General features: G+C 36.9%; 1 protein-coding gene across 3 annotated transcripts in view; it reads right to left on the bottom strand.

Moving 5' to 3' along the window:
* LOC106093883 (G1/S-specific cyclin-E) overlaps positions 1-17559 on the bottom strand; it is a 46133-nt gene extending 28574 nt beyond the window's left edge. The window contains exon 1 of one of the 3 annotated variants that reach the window (XM_013261048.2): positions 16970-17559. The gene's annotated coding sequence lies outside the window, so the exon portion shown is untranslated. Of the gene's footprint in view, positions 1-9440; positions 9456-13055; positions 13137-16969 lie in introns of those variants that run through there. The other 2 variants (XM_013261049.2, XM_059364611.1) reach the window with 2 other exon arrangements.
* Between the last annotated feature and the right edge of the window lie 5545 nt (positions 17560-23104).

Consider the following 23104-nt stretch of genomic DNA (forward strand, 5'->3'; position numbering starts at 1 on the left):
AACTAAAGAACATAATACACTTGTTGTAACAAACGTTTGTACCTGCATTAAGCAGACGACAAACCTCTTAGGGAGCCACCTGTTATACAAGAAGCATAGATCGTACATGTATTCTGCATAGGTTTTAGCCACGCTAACAAACATAAATAATATATTGTATTATAACTATTGCTGCTGCGGACAGCTGAATTTAAGAGCCACCAACAACAGCTGCTATCTATCATCTGCTGTTATTCTTACTTTTTTCTGAGCTAGGAGAACACCACAATTTATTGATGAGATGAAATCCTTTATCGTCCTTAAAGAAATCATTACCATAGAGCATTCTTAATAATATCGTGATATTTTTTACCATTTGTTCCCAATTGCATGTTTAATTAGGGTATTACAAATGACATGTCTGTTTGTTATCCATTAGATGTTGTGTCCTATGTATAAGTGTTGAAGCGTATGTCCTGGGTTTGAGTTTGAAGTGTGTAACATGTGGCTATTAATTTGTTGGGCAAATGTCATTTTATTTTTTAACACCTTTCGGTCAAACAAAATAATTTCCTGTATATTTGTACGAGTTTGTATCCGGTATTTTAACAAAGGTGATCAAAGTTGAATGTTTTTTTTTTCTCACAACTATAAGCATATGCCTAGGTTCAATGAATAACTAAATGCCTAGAGTCTACTTTGAATTATTTGCAAAAATAAAATATGTTGTCTCTCGCTTCCCAGTTAGCGATTTTAAATTCAACAAAAAATTTCGCCTTTGGCGCTCCCTACTTCTTCACGCTTATTCTAAAATTTCACTATGTACCCTTTAATTCCTGCATAGTTTTTATAATTTTATGCCCATATTTACAAAACTTAATGCAGCTTTAAAGTAGGTTTATTTGACAGATTTTCTTTATCGAAGTGTTAAATGAACCAACTTTAGAGCTGCATTAAGTTTTGTGATTGTGAGCATTATTGACCGCCTACCGGACCATCAATTATTCTCTTGTGTATCTCCTACTAGAGAGAGGGTGAGTATTTAAGCGTATACATGATTACAGTGATGAGTAAAAAGTGATGGGCGGATGGTAAACTCGAAAATTGACAATTGTTAAAAGTTAAAGTTTCGCCGTAGGTATGTCCAATGACAAAAACCATTAGAGCAATATGTATGGCTTTTATTTTAATGGTGTATCATAACTTCGAAAAAATCCTAATAATTGCTAAAGATTTGAGTTTGAATAATGTTACAACATTAAATTGAACTTGACATACTTTTCAATATGCACAATCTATTACAAAATTCAAAAGACTATACATAAGCATGACGTTAAATCAATTTCTAAGTAAAACAAAAAACTAGTTAGAACCCCGAATAACATTTTTTATATCAAGAATGAAAGGTATTGTCAGTTTAAAAAATACTTTAGTTTTCACAAATTCTTGCAAGAATTTATCGCAAAAAAATATACTTTTATTGTAAACCAAGTGAAGTGAATTATGTTTTTGCGTGTAGTAATTAAATATTTCCCATATCCAAAATATCATATGAGTATAAGCATCTGCTTATAACTTGTTCAATTATTTTGAGTGTCATGACCGTTGGGCGTTTTGATCGGTCAACACTCAAGTTGCAGGCCGACCCATTAGCTATCAGTGCAGAAAAAAATCAGTGTCCAGTCTATCAAGTACTTGATGATGCATTTTTCTGATTAAAATTAGAACATTTAATACTTTTTATTCAGTTTTGCTTACATAATAAATGAATTAAGAGTGAATTGAATTAAATATTGGGGGTTTGTTTAATTTTTTTGGGTATTAATCCATATTTTTTTGGGTTTATTTCGTTGGGGGTTATTCCATTTTCCATTTGGGGTTTATTTCGTTGAGGGTTGTTTCGTTGTGCCGATTATCCAAGTTGGATCTATTTACTGTTCGAATTGTAAAACTACCCTTTTCTATCCTCTTTAAACCATTACAGGAGCCTGAAGTGTTCAAGCCGAAAATTCCTTGTAAAATGTTTGGACCAATCTGTGCAGCATTTGTGAGTTTTACAAGTTTCTTCACAATCGTTGAGAATTTGTATAGATTATCTCCTATCCACGACAATTGTTGGGACAAAACAAAACTAAATTAGGTATTCTGTAAAGGCTAGACCTAAACCCTTCCAAAAACACTATTACTGCTGATACTCTATTAGTTAAGAATAGAAGAATAGTCGCATATACTATTTGGCGTTCATTCATTTTTTATTTTAAATATAGATTTAGAAAAAAAATATCTACATATTTTAAATTCAAAATTTAGTCTTTAAGGTTTCCTTAAACAACAAAAATGGGAGAAAAAATTAAATACAACAACTAAAGTATTTCAACCAATGCGCCACCCAAGGACATAGAGTAGAAATGCGTGAACTGAAAGACCGAGCGCACTCTTCAACACAGATCTGTACAAAACTCAGAATCAGAATTATTCATACACACTTTGTCGTGCGTGATTAAAATGTTTTTCTCGTGGGCGTGCGTTAACTTAAGTCGACATAAAGAAGTTGTGCGTGAGCGTACGTATCATTTTTTTCTCGTGAGCGTGCACTCAAGCCAACATCTCTAATACCCTTTATAAATATTTGTATTAGGAGAAGAAAAAATTGTGGCATTGAATGCATGAGACGCACTTATGTTTTGGCCCTTTAGGTACATTTGTACAGTGCTGCCGTTGAGTTATCTTGGATTGTAAACGTTTAAAGATTAGATTAAATTTGCATATTTTACACATTTTTATATCCACCACTATAGGTTGGGGTATACTAATCTAGTCATTCTGTTTGTTATATCTAGTCTTTCTGTTTGTTATTTATCGACGTAGATCGTTGTGATACAGCACCCATAAAAAAATGTTGAAATTTTACATGTAGTTTTTGTCATAACTTCCAACATCCGTGGTAAGTATGGTCCGTATCGGTCTATAACCTGATATAGCTCCCATATAAACTGATCTTGATATCTTGAGCCTCTGGAAGCCGACATTTTCCTCCGATTTGGGTGCAATTTTGAACGTAGTTTTCTGTAACGACTTCCGAAAACCGTGGTAAGTACCATCAAAATCGGTCTATCACCTGATATAGCTGCCATATAAATCGATATCCTGATTTAAGATCTCGCAATTTCTAGAAGCCGCAATTTTCTCCAATTTGGTAAAAGTTTGCACGTGGTGTTCTTTTATAACGGGTGTTGAAAGCCGTGATATGTATTGTTCAAATCGGTCTGCAACGTTATATATTTTCCATATAAACCAATCTCCCGTTTAATCATTTACGGCTGATTTGGCACAATTTTGGTACGTAGATTACACATGCGCCTTTCAACTAAGGTCATTTGTGTAAATTTTTAAAAGCATCCATGGTGGTTGGTTCCCTAAATTAGACCATGCGAACTTGGCACGTTTTTACCTTTTTGTCAATAGTATATACAGATGCACAGATATGAATACGAAATATTTCATAAATAGCAGTTATGAAAACTGACAGTAATTTCGTTAGGATAATATTTTAGCCTAAAGATTTTAACCATTTATATTCCCAGTATTATATGCTTTTTTAAACAAATTTAGACATTTAGGAGAAAAATTTTAGCCTAAACAAATTTCTTTTTATAAAACCTTTTGAGAGGAGTATGTAAACTTTTCTGTGCCACTGTATATATCATTTATCGTTCTAAAATTCTAGGTGGATACATCGATACTCCTAATCACGCGCACGATTTCAAATCGTACGCTCATCATTGATCGATTTTGGTGACATTAGGTACACATAGTTGACACGGTCTAGATCACATTCTATTTGACTAATATAGGTGAAACCTTTGAAGTGAATTTTCAGTTTTGTTAGAACGGGCATTCTTTACACGATTTAGAAAAAAATCAGAACAGTGAGTGTTAGTATATTAAATCTCTCTACACTCTTGTAAATTATGGTCTGAATAAAATAACTTGTGCTATATAGACAGATCTATTGAAAACAAGTAAAAGCGTGCTAAGTTCGGCCGGGCCGAATCTTATATACCCTCCACCAGGTTTGTCGAGTTCTTTTCCCGGCATCTCTTCTTAGGCAAAAAAGGATATAAGAAAATATTTCCTCTGCTATTAGAGCGATATCAAGATATGGTCCGGTTTTGACCACATTTAAATTACATGTTAGAGAACTGTGTAAAATTGTCAGCCAATTCGAATAAGAATTGCACCCGATAGATTTATATGGGAGCTGTATCGGGCTATAGACCGATTCAGATCATAATAAACACGTATGTTGATGGTCATGAGAGGATCCGTAGTACAAAATTTCAGGCAAATCGGATAATAATTGCGACCTCTAGAGGCTCAAGAAATCCAGATCCCAGATCGGTTTATATGGTAGCTATATCAGGTTATGAACCATTTGAACCTTATATGACACAATTGTTGAAAGTAAGAATAAAATACTTCATGAAAAATTTCTGCCAAATCGGATAGGAATTGCGCCCTCTAGAAGCTCAAGAAGTCTAGTCCCCAGATCTGTTTATATAACAGCTATATCAGGTTATGAACCGATTTGAACCATACTTGGCACAGTTATTGGATATCATAACAAAACAAGTCGTGCAAAATTTCATTCCAATCGGATAAGAATTGCGCCCTCTAGAGGCTCAAGAAGTCAAGACCCAGGCTAGAGGCTCAAGAAGTCAAGACCCGGTTTATATGGCAGCTATATCAAAACATGGACCGATATAGCCCATTTACAATACCAACCGACCTACACCAATAAGAAGTATTTGTGCAAAATTTCAAGCGGCTAGCTTTACTCCTTCGGAAGTTAGCGTGCTTTCGACAGACGGACGGACATGGCTAGATCGACATAAAATGTCGCGAAGATCAAGAATATATATACTTTATGGGGTCTCAGACGAATATTTCGAGTAGTTACAAACAGAATGACGAAATTAGTATACCCCCCATCTTATGGTGGAGGGTATAAAAATTATTGGTTTAAGGACGTACATAAAGTGGCTATATAATTACGGACACCCTTCTTACAACAAAAATTATGTTTTATTGAAATGACAAATATATTATTTTTCTTTAGTTATAAAATTTTTTATAGTGGTAGGAACCCTCGATATACGTTAAAAAAGACCATAAATCATGATGGAAGCAACACTATGCATTTGGAACTCTTTTCCTTGGTATGGTGCGGTTCCTTAACATAATAATGCGGAAAGACAGTACAGGATATTTGAAGAGGAAAAGTGTGAATGCACCACGACCTTTTTCCCAGATTTCAACTGAACTTTTTGCATTTTCTTCTTGTTTCTTTTCCCACACAGTGTTTACAATTCTAAACTACAAATACAATCATCATTCATACATTCATTTGTATTTTAATTTTTCTTGGAATTTTAACATTGTTTAAATCTTGAAAACCAGAAATGTTAGTCCTTGAAGTCGCCGGCTTACTTTTACATATGTAACGGTGAGAAGTAACATATTTCCCACTGTTTATCCTTTTTCTAAATATATCCATTTCACACACACGCACCCACACACACACACACCACATAAAACCTTGGTTGTTTATAGTATCTATCTCATATCAGCAAGAAGTAAATTAGTAAGCCCACTCCACTCAAGGGTATTTTATTCAAGTGTTTCCTTTTCTCATTTGTTTAGTTGCTCTAATTTGGAATTCTGCTGCATTAGGATATGTAAACAAGCAAGCGCGATGGGTAGAAGGCAATACCGAAAAACATATTTCCCAACGAACATTTAAGGATATTTCTCTCAAATTTAATAATTTATTGAACTTATAATCTGAACTTCAAACTGGAGGCCACCGTAGCGTAGAGGTTAGCATGTCCGCCAAATCCCGGCGATAACATCAGAAAAAGAATTTTGACTAAGTTGTTTGTTTTCACATACAACAAGATTACGATCATCTTATTATTATAGTTTGCGAAGTTACTACAATGGTTGTTGTTGTAGCAGTGTGTTACACACTGAAGCGGCAGCCCATGCCGATGAAGAACTCCATCGGGTCAATCCGGTACGTACAACCGGCTGCCATGGGCCAACAATGCTATATAATGATTGTTCACAATAAGTAAACAAAAAGGCAAAACAATGGCATGTACTCGTTGAAAAAAGAGAATACAAAAAAAAATAAATAAAAACAAATTTAATATTTTAGACTTATGAAAAAAAAAGAATAGAAAAAATCTAAAATTTATGTATTTCCTTGAAAAAAGTTTATATAGTTTATAGTTTTGCGTTGCCTGTGGATTGTATCGGTGGGGCAGTGAGTTCCATAAGCGGATTGCATCTACATTCTTGTGTTTGATCGTCCAAATTGAAACTTTTGATATAGATTACTAATGGTTGCCCAACTTATTTATTAGTTGGTAACCGTGGGGTGATTTTATTTATTAATAATATCTACACTTGGGTTTAAATCAAAATGATTTCAAAAACTTAGTCGAAAAGTTAACTGGACTGCAATTTTTAATTGTTATTCACTATTATCTCAAGATAAATAAATATAATCATGACAATCAAAGATCGAAGTTTCCAAAAATTCAATACAATAGTAATAAAAGAAGCATAAACCATTTTTTGGTTTTTTAAAGGCGCCAATAAGTCGCCTTGTCATATCGAGCATCATAGACCCTCAATATTTAATAAGAGCCGGATCCGCCCGGCCTCTCACTGAGATTATCCGCTCCATATCGACGATTGCCCTCGACTGCAGTCGCAGCTACTCTGTATGTAGCACTCCACTATCTGCAATCTGTGGAGGCGCCCGGTAGTTCCCAGCTAAGCTTCTTGTGATAACGAAGGACACCATACAAATGGAGCTCAAAGTTCACGCTTGTGCGGTGTCCATAATAATTCCGTGCCGGGGATAACACTGGTATGGGGATGCTTTTCGTAGCAAGGTGTTGGTCCCATATATTGGATTAGAAAAAAATATGTTTTGCGGAAAAAGTGTCATAAAGTGGCCAATAAAGTCACTTCAATAAAACCCGTTTGAAATTTTGTGGGAAATTTTTCTATAGGTGTTAATGACAAATGTGATTTTTTATGTAGTCTTTTCAATTACTTTCATTCGTACCCGTTGTGGGGAAGAAAAATTGCTATGACACTAATTCATGGATGAAGTCTAGTGACATTGTTTATGCTAGATCTCTAAAGGATGTGGCGTTCTTTGCTTTTCAATGGGAACGTTCGACTCAAAAGTGGTGAGTTTATTGTAGACTGCGTAATAGGTTAAGAATGTTATACGTAAGAGTAAAATACGACATTTTTCCAAGATTTTTAATGGCTTAGAATCAGAATGTGGAGAGTACTTAAGGCTAAAGGAAGCGTCGGAGGTGATAAGAACGACAGTAATCGCTTTTTCGTTGGTGACGAAAATCGTGGCTGTATGATTTCGATATCTTTGAGGAAGGGGCCGAATCATTCTCATTTCGTTTTATAACTGAATTTGAATTGCTTGAGGCTTTATGTATGGTTAATTCGAAATCTGTTGGCATGGATAACATATCTATACGTTCTATTAATATCATTTTTCCTCATATTTCCGATATATTTGTGGACTTTTTTAACTGTATCTTGATGAGATCTGAATTTCCATGTGCTTGGAAAGTTGTTTGGGTGGTGCCGATTTCGAAGACAAGATTTGCTCATAATTCGTATGATTACCGCCCTATTTCTATTCTCCCTGCTATGTCAAAGGTTATGGAGCACCTTCTTAAGAAGCAAATTCTTGAAGCATTCTTCACAGGTTTGTGAAGCTCAATATGCCTTCCACAAGGGCTTCAATACGACATCGCTGCCTGATGCAGTGAGAGAGGAAATGAGAACTAGTTATGCTCTCTGGTTTCAATCGACTTCTCAAAAGCTTTTAATTTTATTGACCATTGTGTTTTGATATCCAATTTAAAGCGTCAATTTAATTTTTCAAAAACAGCATCCAAACTTATTTTTTCTTATCTAAGAGGAAGAACTCAATTTGTAGTGGCCATATCTGGAGTTCCCCAAGGATCTGTTTTTGGCCTCCTCTGTCGTTTATTCTGTACTACAATGACATAAAACAAGCTATTGATACTGTTGCCTGCAAACCCTTTTTTTACGCTGGTGATTTTTTTCTTGTTTGGTGATTATCGTTGTTCCACGGGTTTACTGAAAGCCAGTATTAACGATTCTCTTGCACAGATATTGCATTGGACATCTGTTAATTACCTTAGGTTAGATTGAAAAGAGGGTGCAGATATTAATCTGCCCCATGCCACTATAGACATACACCTAAGCCAGTAATAGGCTTGTTGTGCATTCTTAAAAACTAAAAAGTAACCGCGAAAAAGAAAATCTAAGTTAGGAATTCCGTGCTACTTATAAAATCCTCAGTTCTTTTCAATGCCACGCCCCTAAGTTGGTTCATGTCTGATATTGTGTCCCCCACCTAAGTGCCGGTATATGTTAGATTACCGTACAGTTAATACATCCAAGACCAAGGCTATTATGTTTGGATCTAATGATCATAACATCTTTGATTTGAATATTGTGATGAACGGTGTTCACATTGAATATGTGCATCAATTTAAATGTATTGGCATTGTCCACGATTTGGTTTGGTAACTTGCAGGGTGGGGAGTTCATCGAGTAGAATTTATGCTTGCCTACTTCTGTGGGGAAATGTCGTGCTCATGCCCTTTTGCTGTCCCAAGTAATGTATGGCCTTGATGATTTTTCCGGTACTAACTTCATTCATATAGCCTCGATTAAACGCTTTTTTAAGAATGTTAATAGGCGTGACCACATTTCGAAATTAAATGATCAAATATGGGCGACATCATACTCTATATGAAAGCTTTATGTTTAGTAGGTCTACCAGAAATCCGCAAATAGTGTTTCCACTTGTTAAGAATTCCATTCATATAAAATCGTTGGAAGTCTGAGTTGCTCGTTGCTGGAATTATTTGTTGTCCCTACGTATTTTTTCGCAGTGTAACAATGTATTCCGCCTAAAATTGTTAGAATATTTTTCCTGCCCCTTAGTTGCAATTGACATTTGAATATACCTTTAAGTAAATTAGACCGACTTTCTTTGCATCTTCATGTACATTTTCATCGCTTACACATGTTCACTGACCTAGTTAATTTCTAAGTGCAATTATAGTTCAAGTATGTTCATAAATATATTTTTGTGTATAACGGCTGACGAGCCAATTTTGCTACTTAAAATTTTTTATTTTGTACTGTTTTCATATCGTATTGATACTTTTACTCAGGTAGCTTGCCTTGTAATACAGTTATTTGACCGTAAAGCTTTTTGTATTGTATTGAAATTAATAAATAAAATAAAAGAAACAAAATCAAGAAAGGATTGCATCCAAGAGAAATAGAAGCGTTAAAAATGTTATACAGGTTACCTGAAGCTTTATTTCTTAAGAGAGATGCCAAAATCTTGTCAATTCAATCGGATAACGTTGCATTGCTGTCATTTCCCACAAGGGAAACTTTAATTGTTCAAAGCTCTAATTAAAATATCGCAATTGATTTCTCTTTCTTTTGTCCTAATATCATTTTTGGCCAATTCGTTATATGAGGTGCTATTAATTTGACTATTGGTTTTTTTAGTTTTTTCCAAAAAGCTTAGAAATATGATTGTTTTACATTGTAAGTAAGGAGGCCACCGTAGGGCAGAGGACGCTGAACACCTGGGTTCGTATCCTGGCGAGACCATCAGAAAAAATTTCCAGCGGTGGTTATCCCCTCCTAATTCTGGCAACATTTGTTAGTTACTATGCCATGTAAAACTTCTCTCCAAAGAGGTGTCGCACTGCGGTACGCCTTTCGGACTCGGCTACAAAAAGGAGGTCCCTTATCATTAAGCTTAAACTTGAATCGGACTGCACTCATTGATATGTGAGAAGTTTGCCCGATTTGCAAACCTTTAACTTTAAAATGTTTAAAATAATAATATGTAAAGGGTTTGTAAGTAACATGGAATAAAGACTCGAACTAAAGCATTTATATTTGTGCTATTATTATGACCGCAGCTGCATGTGAAGTCCATACTCCTGATTTTAATACTTCAGCAACTTTAGGGAGCTATTCAAAATTTAAAATTTGCCCATAACCATTCCATTAAGGAAAAGCGGGGATGTATATCTCATGAATCTGTCCATATAACCCGAACAGCTGATTAGACTTCTTCAGCAACTTCAGCACGCATTTGCATCCGTATAAAAAAATATATATACTGTGGTTCCCCAGTGTAGAACCACAGAAGAAATTGTCTTGTATAAAGATGGGGGCGAATAGCTGAATTTTATTCTTAAAAATTTTTTATATTCCTTGCTACCAATTACAAAAATTCGCTTAGTTCTGTATAACGATAATTTTTTGTCTTTTATGACAAAAGTTAGATTATTTGCTGTTTTGAAGTCGTTCATTGGGATAAAACCGCACCTTTAACGTCTATTGAAACCTCTATGAAATGAACATTGAAGCGTCAGAAAGTTATTTTAAAATAAAATTTAGTAGAAGAAAATGTTTTGAGTTAACCGGAAATAGTAAAAATTGGTTTTATCCACTCGACTACTAAAATTAAGGATTTGGCCAGAGTTACTGCAAGTAAATCTATCGTTTGACTTATAATTATGAGTGCTAGCCATCTGCAGCTTTGAAAAATAAAGACAAAACAATCACTTAATGAATCTCCTCATTAATTGCGACTTGAATTCATTAGTTTCAACATTCAATACTAAAATGAAAGTTTAAACAGAATTTTCTCCGAACCCTTCAAAATTGTCAATTTACATACGGTTCATCATTTTTGCTATCACACTTGTAGGTTTACAATTGAAAAACAAAAACTATTTAATGTGGCGCTTCTTTCATCCGGCTGACACTACAAAAGCAAATGATTTCTTTATGTTTTCTCTCAGATTACTGGCTTTGGTGCAATTAAATGTTAATTTTAATCGTATCACACTGTGTGCAACATTAACGCATGCAAAATTTGACATGTCATAAAACAAGAACATATGTCATAAGACAAGCACGCAAAAAGTAAATATATTACAATAAAATATGTCTAACTCTTCAGGGTGAACATAGGGCATCAACCAACTTTCTCCGTCTAGCTCTATCTTTGGCCAAAGCCTTGGCCTGATTCCACGATATGTGGGTTAATTCCAACTTTCTATTCAATATTTTTCGGGCGTCTCCTTCTTCACTGTCCTTGCAGGTTCCAGTCTAGGACATTTTTCGCTATATCATCGCGCGGTCAGCGTAGGATATGACCTAATTAAGTCCATTTTATCTTCCGGATTTCTATGTCGACAGGTGAAGTGTTTGTTCTTATTTGCAAATTTTGCCCATGAACATTTTACTAAGGAACAGGGGCAAATTTCTCACATACCAATGATTGCAGTTCGATTCAAGTTTAAGCTCAATGATAAGGGGCCTCCTTTTTATAGCCGAATCCTAACGGCGTTCCACAGTGCGACACCTCTTTGGAGAGATGTGTTACATGGCATAGTACCTCACAAATGTTGCCAGCATTAGGAGGGGAAAAGCACCGCTGAAAATTTTTTTCTGATGGTCTCGCCAGGATTCGAATCCAGGCGTTCAGCGTCATAGGCGGACATGCTAACCCCTGCGCTGCGGTGGCCTCCACGGGGTGGAGGACTGTGGTGGAAATTCTGAATCCTGATTATGGCCGGTTTCTGCAGATAAATCTCCACCTTTGTAAAACCGCTTGGCGGCAGGCAAGTGGATTTCAACTGCTCAATAGCTTTAATATAAATGTAGATATGAATTTATATCTAGAGGCCATTTTATTCCAAATATCTCATAAAATCTTTATCTCTAAAATCTAAATATCATTGCTCGTAACGTTAAATGGCAAAATCTAGTATATCACTTAAATGCACATCTTCTTCCAAATGATCCCAAACATTTATGATAACCCCCACATATGTATGTATGTACATGCACTATATGACATACATTTACATAGGCATACACATGTGTTAGGTTTAAAAAAATATGTATGCAAACTATACCAATGTTTTAAAAAATTGCATTAGAAACTATAGAATAACACGCAAGCCAGATGATACCGATATAACAAAAGTTGCGCAATTTTTCGGCAAACCTCCCCAAAAAAAAGCGCCAAAATGACAAAGTAAAAGTAGAAAGAAAATAAACGAACTCTCAATACGGCAGTGAAAGAAATGTAAGCGCATACAGGCCGAGACCCGTGGCATGAACAGCAGCAGAGATAGATTATGGCCAACAGACAAAATACCAGCATTTTGGTAGAAATAAAGAATCAATCTTCCTAAAAAGAAATAATCTTGGACAAAGAAAGCGACTAGGTGGTGTTTTATGCTTACGTGAACAGAACACCAATGTATCCTTTTCTTTGAAACCAACGAAGAAGACACTACTGAGCTAGGGACGGCAAAAAATGGGGGAGCAAAATTTTTCAGAATTGCCGTCGTCAACGTTCACATACCTTCACCATCATCTTCGTCTTGTACAACACAATTGCGCCAAAAACCAGATGATCAAGCGCCAAATGCAGTAGCAGCAACAACAATGCCCCATCAAATGTAGTACTTTACTCTTTCTCTGCTAGAGTAAGAAATGCGGAGATTCCAACAGCAAATGTTATTCTCTTCCGTTTCGAAAAAAAGCAGTGAACGGGCGACGACCGCTAAGAAAAAAGCAATTGTAAAAACACGAACCGATGATTTGAGCCCCATTCCATAAGAACATCGACATACGTAAAGGAGGACCGGAGCGAGTTTTATTTTTTCTTTCAAACCCCGCGCAAAGTATTTGATGTAGCCGCAGCAACAGAGCTGCTGCTGCCTACATCGACTCCGTCGAACTTTAGTCTTCGACGCTGAGGAAAATTGGAGGGAGAACGGCGAAATACAATAAAACCAAGCAAAAGCGAAATCGAATTCCAAAGATTGTTTTAAATAACTCCCATGTGGTAGCAACAGCGGGAGTAATGCTTTACTTACTATTTTTGCTTTTATACAGTTGTATTCCTGGTTGCAAAACGGGCCTAAAAATCATAGTTATAATTCCAGTTTTCCTTTTAATATCGGTATTGCCTGCTACTTTTTATTCACTTCACCACCACACACGCTTATCGATAGCCAACCGAAAGGCAAATATCTCTCTTCGCTCTGCTTACTTGCCATTCACTCATCAAAGCAGAATGCGGCACCGTCATATACAGAGATCAGCTGTAATTTCATTGAGAGCCGACACAGACAAAATACGTTACTTTCGTGCCAGTGTTATCAACCATGTGGTTGAACTACCAATTTTAACCACATTTTGGTAATGTGGATTGAAGATAACATGGTGGTTTTTGAGCATAACAGCACACATGTATAGATGAGTACTTTATAAAATGACAAATTTGTTCGCAGTTTTTTATCAACGTTATTACGATTGGATGGCATTTATTTTCACCAAAGCGGTGTACTATGCAGAGAACGAAGCTTAGCCGATTTAAGCCGGCGGCTACTGGCCACCGACGAAAAGCTTCGGCTTCGTTCTAAGTTCCAAGATAAATTAATTTACAGGTAGTGTACTTTAAACAGCTGAGTACAATTCTTTCTAGCGGAGTACACTGTCTGTCAACGAGTTTTCATAACGTTCGGTTTGTATGTGCAATCTAGTCAAGAGCAGTGGTGGTCAAAATTAAAATTTTCTTTACACTAAATTTTAGTCGTTCAGACAGCAACGAATGAACATGCGCATGGGTGTACACATCGTTTTTGTGTTTTCGTTTTAAAAACAGTTTTTTTCTAATTTAACGCTAGGTAATGAAGTAAAGATTAATAATTTAATATTATATCTTCTTTTAAAAACTATCAATCTTTTTGTCGGATAAATAAATTTTTCATTTAAGAGATATATGTAGAAAATAGTCTAATTTTCATTTTAGACACTACTGGTTAAGCGCCATAACACACACACAAAGAACGAAAAATGATGCGAACTAGTAACATTCTCAAAATTAGAGTTGCACCAAACACTGATTTTGACAGATAGTGTCTTCGGGTTTTTGTTGTTGGCCAACTTTATAAATTTCGCTTCAAATAGTATTACAGATTTAAACCATGTTTACACTTGAAGCAAATTTAGATTTGCGACGAGATTTCGGAAATCTCGTGTTTTGCAAGGTTTCCCATACATATTCGGAGTGAGAAAATTTACTTATTTGAGGAGATTTGCAGCAAATCTTCTTCGAAATTCAAATGCAACACTGCGTTTGTATTGAATACCGGTTGTTATTGGTAGTTTTGGACAACATTTTTTCTCAACATCTGACAATTTCTTATTGAAGTTATAAAATAAAACGTAGTACAAACGGGTTTTGGAGATTATCTCAAATCAAGTGCATTTGGGCTCTAGTGTGAACGCAGTTTAATTCATTTCAAACAAACTGAGCCGCACCAAATCTGTTTCATTTGTTTATTTATGGGCAATGAATTCAGTCCGTCAGATTTCGCAATCAATTAACAGACAATTTTCGTGCTAATGACCTTAGAACTAAAGCATGTTTTACATTGATTATTATTTTTTTTATTTGATAATAGATAATAAAATCATAAGTGCAGACAAAAACGTTTTTTGGTATAAAAACAACAAAACATAATCGTCTTATTGCGCTCTCGAAACAATTTAAGATTTCCCCGACTATTCCGAAAGCAGAATAGAATACCAACCCTTACGCTAGAAACTGGAAAGAGCAGTTAAAAACGATAAATTCTTGTGTGACATGAAGGCAAGATTGTTAATAAAGGGTGATTTTTTTGAGGTTAGGATTTTCATGCATTAGTATTTGACAGATCACGTGGAATTTCAGACATGGTGTCAAAGAGAAAGATGCTCAGTATGCTTTGACATTTCATCATGAATAGACTTACTAACGAGCAACGCTTGCAAATCATTGAATTTTATTACCAAAATCAGTGTTCGGTTCGAAATGTGTTCATTCACCGTAATCTTGCGATTACGTTTAAAAAAGATATTTTGGTAAGGTTTTTTATAGGGTGCACACTCATTCAAACAGTTCAGTAAAATTTTTAATTTTTGTTTTGATTTTGCAATAAATTTAAATGTCAAAGGCTTGATGAACACAAAACACAGCTACAAAAAAGTGTTATAATGATGGAAACACAAATATAAAGAACATTTGAAAAGAACAAGTTGTAGAACAAAGTTTATTTCTAAAACCACATTTCAATTTACGGCATTTGCCGATTGAAAATGTCATCAAAGAGGAGAAAACGTAAAGAAATAATGAAGGTAAAAAGAGATCAAATTGACATCCTCAATGCCAAGTACTGCCAAAAATTAAAAAAAAAAATTATGTCGGCTGATCGCTTGGCTTAACCGTATTCAGTGAATCCTGGGTAGTTTCGTTGGGCGTAGATTTTTGTTGTTGTGCTAATGACGCGACTTCTTAATTGTACAATGGGGTTTTTACAACTATTAGAATTGTTTTTTTTTAACGATAGATCGTTTAATTGAGAATCCTTTCACTTATTTCAACTTCTGATAATGGAAAAAATGTTAATTTCTACAAACTTCGGACTAAATCGGACTTCATTTAGTTGAAAAAATATTTTCTGTATTTTGATGTTTTCAATTAAGCGATTCGACAGTTTTCTTCTTTAAACATTACTACTACTAAACAAGTGTAGATACAACTACTCGATTAGCTAGAAAATTAGCTTGGCTGCCAAAAACACTAAGCTGTGTGAAAAAACTAAAATGAAATTGCAAAATTCTACACACAATTTGATAATTTGAAATGGTCGAAAATTTGAACCAAATAAACTTGCTAATTATATTCTGTCATATATTACCTCTTTTTTATGATAAAATTTTAATAAAAGTAATGTTATTATTGAGATTTTTGAAGTGTATCAAAAAAAGTAATCTCGAAAAGCATGAGGTATCCACTATGCATCACGAACATAGTACCAGCTCTATGATACAAACGCAGATTTCGGTAGTACTTAAAAATTTAATTATTAAACATCGTTTTTTTATATTGAATTTTATGTATTTAAACAAATTATTATTTTCTTCATTTCATGAAATTCTTAGCATTTATTAGCACACAAAACATAATACGCTGTTTTATTCATATGTACATATATTATGCCGTATAAAACATTTCAACGAGATGGCATCACTGATACTCAAATAAACAGCCTCAAATTTGTTTACAAAACAAACACAAAATTGACGTTTTTAGACTCAACTTGTAGTGAATATTTTACATGGAAAATAAGTGGAAGCACCCACATATTTGGACATTATGGAAAGGTCGTATCCTGTAGAATCAGATTTTGAAGAAAAAATAAAATTCAGGACCAATGCCTGCATAAAAATCACAATTGTATTTTTCGATTTTGGCGCGCGCGGGCTTTTTGCGCTAGAAACAAAGAGAGAATGAGAACTTGACACTGACAGTTGAGTAGCGCGCGCACTTGACAATATGGGCGCGAGAGAGTGAAAGAACTGGATGGTTGCCTCGAAGCAACAGAGCTTGCTGCAGTTAATGGGAGAAGTACCTCAAAATATATGTGAAATGATTAGGAAGAAACTTTTGGGTCGGTAAAAAAAGCGGCAAAAATCCAGAATTTGACGTTAACGTAGACAATAGCAGCATAGACGAAATTAAATAAAATGAAGTCGAATAAAAGGCAATGAAGAAAAAATTAGAAATCTTACATATGCACAAATTAAAAAGTTTCCTGGGTCTCTTAAACATTTTCAGAGTTCAGTAGTAATGGGATTAGTTAAGAATGCATTTTTTCCACAAATACCTTAGATTTAACAATATATGTATAACATTGGGGGCACATACCACAATTACTGGCTTTGGAAACTAAGCAGTACATACCTTGTAAGTGCTTAAGGATTTGCCAACTGGTTTCCAAAACTTTATTATATTATAAAGATGGTGGGTTTACAGGGAATCCTTGAGATCTTTTTGCAATGGTGACGTTTTGTTTGCATTGGAAATTGTATAAAAATTGATACAGGAGAACAGTGAAGTGTGAATCTAAGATAGGAAACTAGACGTAGTTCTACTGTATTTTTGACTACTAAAATGTTTCCGCAGTAGTCCAAGGGAATATGAGCTTTGTCAAAAGTATGAATTGCCAAGAGTATGTAGAAATTCAATTGAAATTTAGATTTTTGATAATCGCAAGGCGTGACCACGTTGCTAAAATTGCACTAGTTAATTCTGGCAAAATCTCACTGCTTTTTTAGGTGATAACTACGGTATTTCAACATTTCCACTTCATATTAATGTTTATTTAACAATTCACTGCATTTTGAGGTTTAAATATGCCTTAATCTTAATAAAAATGTTCACTTTTTCTGGATTCTCGACTGAAATGATGACGGCAACAAATAATGATGGTGGTGTAGTTGAATTTTGGTGACAGCAGCACGCGCACAGAACCAGAACAGAGCAGCAAATGCTTGCTGTGAGTTCGATTTGTTGGTCGGACTACAGCGAAGTAATATCGAATTCGCTCTCTGCTCTGCTTCTGCAGCTTTGAAACGAAAAAAAAACAACAATATATCGGCGAACAGCGCGCGAAAAGGTTTGACAGCTGTCAGGTGTATCAGCTGACGGGAGATTTCTTATTATGCCCATTCGATTGTGGTGAAAATGCCATTCCATTAAAACAAACTCGTCATATGTGACCAATGCTGTGGGAAAAACTAGTAATTGTATTTGTAGTTGTGAGGTGAAATTCGTTCATGAAATGCAAGTTAAAATACACGCAGAATAAACGAAGGAAATCAGCACTGAAAAAAAAATATTTGTGATTGTGATGAAAATTCCATTCCGATAAGAAAATCCATATATGGCCACGGCAGAAAATAAAAACAGAGAAGGTAATGTGTGGTTTTGTAGTGAACTTTGTTTATGCACTAACGGAATGCAGTTCTAAAGTGAAGTAAAAACACGCACAGTAAATAAACGAAACACGGTCAAACCCCACCGAAGAGTCTAAGGGAAAAGTCTAAACAAATTTTTGTACGGATATTAACAAAAAAAAGTGTGCCGATTTATGATTTTGTCCTAAATTCTAGTCTGAGAAGTTGTAATGTTGACCTACATTTCAAATTAGAATTGACATAATTCTGAAGAGCCCAGATGTTACTGTTCTGACGGATTGGGGAGGGCCCAAAAAGGTCTCATTCTTGGATCATAGGTATATCTACTTCAATCTGCCATTGTTCACGATCAATGAGTAAAGGAACTTCGGAGGACTAACCGCTACGCTGAGGGCGTCGATGCGAAGTTTCGAACCGTAGGTACTACGTTTGATGATATAACCTCGATAGTAGTGTCAACGCGGTGAACGCTTTGACTGGTCCCATGGTGAGTAGTTTTGAGTAGAACTGCCCTCTCATATGCCCTGGTTGTAGTTGTTGTAGCAGTGGGGTGCGTCCAGAGGGATCTGTGTCTGAGTCGAATGGGTCTGACTAAGCAGTTAAACAGGTGACGTGTGTCGTTTGCTCCCTGGTCACAATCGGGACATATATCTTGCACGTCGGCGTCAATGCTTGCTCTGTAGGAGTTGAGGCGGCTGCATTTGCCGGAACGTTATTGAGCCAGAACCACTCTGGTTTGCCGGGAGATGTAAATTTCTTGAGTTGCAATGGGAGGCGGACGTTCTCCAAGGGCTACAATCACACGGTAGCTATTCACCGCATCTGCTACCGTGACTGCCTGAATGTTGTCTAGATCCGCTCGATATGTCGCTTGATCTAGAGGTTCTCTCTTGTATTGCTGATCCTCACGCTCTAGATGATGTAGATCTACCTTAAGGCTTCTGGGCGGTGGATATCTATCCACAAGATGATGATTTGGATGGTCTCTGCGATAACAGCCCTAAAGGTATTCCTTAGACAGCATGTAGTTATGTCTTCGCACTGGTAGGATCTTTGTCTCCTGATGGAGGTGGTCCACATGAGAACTGAGGAGACTGGCCGTCGCAGTTCGGAGAGCGGCATTCTGACAGATCTGAATATTATTCCATGTGGCCTTTTTGGATATAGAAGGGGCTTTGGAGGGAATTTTTGAAGGTAATTTTTTACACGACATATTACCTCACAATGGCCGCCAGCATTAGAAAGAAATAATTACGCTGGTGAAAATTGTTTCTGATGGTCTCGTAAGGATTCGGAACCAGGCGTTCATCGTCATAAGCGGACAAGCCAATCTCTACGCTACAGTGACCTCCAATGCAAATGTTCACATCCTCTAAATCGGACAAGTTCTTAAAGAAATGGGAACCTAAGGTGAAAATCCTTCTCAGCAGATATTCTATATCTTCTCACTCGACATCCCCGCAGCTGCAAATGTCGTTATTTGTAACTTTCAGCCGGTCAGCATGTTTTCCGAACAGACAGTGACCTATCCTTGCGGACACAACGACTAATACACCTGTTCTACCCAGCGACAGCAAATGTAGACTTTTTCAAGTCTAGATTATGTCTAGAAATGCAAGGATCTCCGTTTGATACATACTACATTGTTGGGATAACCTCGTCGATATCAAGAGTGAAAGTTCTTCAGAGCCCATCTGTTCGTCTAGTTCGGAACCATCCGTATAGAAATCTATATAATATCTATTACCAGGAATATTGTACTACCAATTTGTTCTATCGGAAATAGTGGTACAGTACCCATTATCACAAAACGGCCTAAGCAATACCTTTTGGTTTGTTATCGCAAATACCATCCAAATCATCATCTTGTGGATAGATATCCATCGCCCAGAAGCCTTAAGGTAGATCTACAGCGTTAGGTTTAGCACTACGAGATAGAACCTCTAGATAAAGCGGCATACATATATAAGATGTATGTCCCGATTGTGACCAGGGACCACACGGCACACGCCCTCTCGACTCATACCCTGATCTCTCTGGACGCACCCTATCTAAGTCACTGAGTTCCTGCATCTGGACACTCAACAGAATCAAGCAGACGAAAGGTAGAACATAACAAACTGCTACAACAACAACAAAACGGCTCAGGCAATGTGTAGTCCACACTACCTGGCATCGCATTATATTAAGAATAACGCAGCGTCCGTAGCTGCTGCATGACCAAAAAGAACTTTCTTAGGCTCGCAGCAGTTGTTGTTGTTGTAGCAGTGTGTTGTACACTGAGGTGGCAGCCCTTGCCGATGAAGGACTCCATCGTATCAATCCGGTACGTACAACCGGTTGTCATAGGATTGGGCTCACAGCAGTGGTAGGTAGCAGCAATTTTTCTAGCCGGAATGTCCAGAGGTGGTAGGTGTAGCATTAAATTCAGTGCATCAGATGGTGCGATCCTCAGTGCTGCTGCGATGCACAAATAAGCCATACTTTGGATCCGACTGAGTATTGAACAGAAGGGGGACATTTAAATCGCCGTCCACAAGAACACAACACCATATAGCACCCGGAACTTCATATCTGGGAGCACCCCACAGGCTGGAACATTGAGGTCTTATCTGTGGCGCGTCCACAGGTTGTGGATAGTGGAATGCTCCGTACGGAGTAGCTGCAACGGACAATCAGCAATATCGAGCGGAGAGTCTCACTGAGAGGCCGGGCGGCACCGGCTCTTGCACAAATACTGAGTGCCTATGATGCTCGATATGACAAGACGAGTTCTTAGCACATTTAAATAACCAATGGCCACGCGGTTCCTGCGGCGATCGGTCCTTTGGACCGGAACGAGCTTACTCACCTACAGGAGCTTAACGAGGATCGCAATCTCTGTATGAAAATGTTGCTACAACAACAACACCATTTAGCATTACGTTCTGACAACTGCGCTATATACCCAGTGCATGACACTTGATTTGAACCTCCAACTTTTGTAATGACTCTCTTGCAGGTGTATGAGGCAAGAGTTGTCTGTCTTTGCCTTTCTAAAATGTTGGATTTGGATTTCTTGTCCAGCAAAATACCCAGGTATATTGCTCTTTCAGTAAATGGAACATTATCTTCCTCCAAGGAGACAGGTGCCACTGTAGGTGATTGTGTCTCCTACTGAAAAGAACTACTTCTGTCTTGCAGCATTTACATCTAGACCACTTGCGGTAGCCCACTTAGCTGCCACGTCATCAACATACGAGACCACTTTTACACCTTTTTCTTCCAGAGATAAAAATATTTTGTTTATGGCTATATTGCAAAGTAGAATAGAAAGACACTATTTCCTCAATAACCTCCAACAAATGCATATAAGTGACAACCTCTTCTGGCTCCACGTTGTCTGTTGGATAGTTTCCCGGGAAATGCGTATCAACGAGTAGTTCTATAGTTTCCTCACTAGACATTTTCTACACATTCTCTGACTTCTGAATCTATGCTACCGTAATAGTTTCGAGGAAAGGATCTTCCTTAGCCTAAAGACCTCAGATGAATCCTCTGCAGCTGCAGAAATCCATCCAGGATGAGCCTTTCTCAGCTCATGCTTGTTTTTTTTAGCTCAGTCTTATGTTTTCTGTAGCCCTTTCTAAGACCTTTGTGTTGAATTCGCCCCACCCTTTTCAGGACCCTCTTTTTGCACAGATGGATTCTAGTTGGATGCACCCATATTTTGTCATAGCACATACATAGATTTTATTAAGTTATATTCAAACAAGTAAAAGCGTGCTAAGTTCGGCCGGGCCGAATCTTATATACCCTCCACCATGGATCGCATTTGTCGAGTTCTTTTCCCGGCATCTCTTCTAAGGCAAAATAGGATATAAGAAAAGATTTGCTCTGCTATTAGAGCGATATCAAGATATGCTCCGGTTTGGACCACAATTAAATTATATGTTGGAGACCTGTGTAAAATGTCAGCCAATTCGAATAAGAATTGCGCTCTTTGTGAGCTGAAAAAGCAAAATAGAGAGATCGATTTATATGGGAGCTGTATCGGGCTATGGACCGATTCAGATAATAATAAACGCGTATGTTGATGGTCATGAAAGAATCCGTCGTACAAAATTTCAGGCAAATCGGATAATAATTGCGACCTCTAGAGGCTCAAGAAGTCAAGATCCCAGATCGGTTTATATGGCAGCTATATCAGGTTATGAACCGACTTGTATTTTATTTGACATAGTGGTTGAAAGTAACAATAAAAAACGTCTTGCGAAATTTCAGCCAAATCGGATAGGAATTGCGCCCTCTAGAAGCTCAAGAAGTCAAGTCCCCAGATCTGTTTATATGACAGCTATATCAGGTTATGAACCGATTTGAACCATACTTTGCACAGTTGTTGGATATCATAACAAAATACTACGTGTCAAAATTCATTCAAATCGGATAGGAATTGCGCCCTCTAGAGGCTCAAGAAGTCAAGACCCAAGATCGGTTTATATGACAGCTATATAAGGTTATGGACCGATTTGAACCATACTTGGCACAGTTGTTGGATATCGTAACAAAACACGTCGTTCAAAATTTCATTCCAATCGGATAAGAAATGCGCACTCTAGACGCTCAAGTAGTCAAGACCCCAGATCGGTTTATATGGCAGCTATATCAGGTTATGGACCGATTTGAACCATACTTGGCACAGTTGTTGGATATAATAACGAAACACGTCGTGCAAAATTTCATCCCAATCGGATAAGAAATGCGCACTCTAGAGGCTCAAGAAGTCAAGACCCAAGATCGGTTTATATGGCAGCTATATCAAAACATGGACCGATATGGCCCATTTACAACACCAACCGACCTACACTAATAAGAAGTTCGGAAGTTAGCGTGCTTTCGACAGACAGACGAACGGACGGACGGACATGGCTAGATCGACATAAAATTTCACGACGATCAAGAATATATATACTTTATGGGGTCTCAGACGAATATTTCGAGTAGTTACAATCAGAATGACGAAATTAGTATACCCCCCATCTTATGGTGGAGGGTATAAAAAGGATATATGTAAGAAAAGATTTTGCTCTGCTATTAGAGCAATATCAAGATATGGTCCGGTTTGGACCACAATTAAATT

Source organism: Stomoxys calcitrans, chromosome 3 (assembly GCF_963082655.1).
Source record: "Stomoxys calcitrans chromosome 3, idStoCalc2.1, whole genome shotgun sequence".
NCBI lineage: Eukaryota > Metazoa > Arthropoda > Insecta > Diptera > Muscidae > Stomoxys > Stomoxys calcitrans.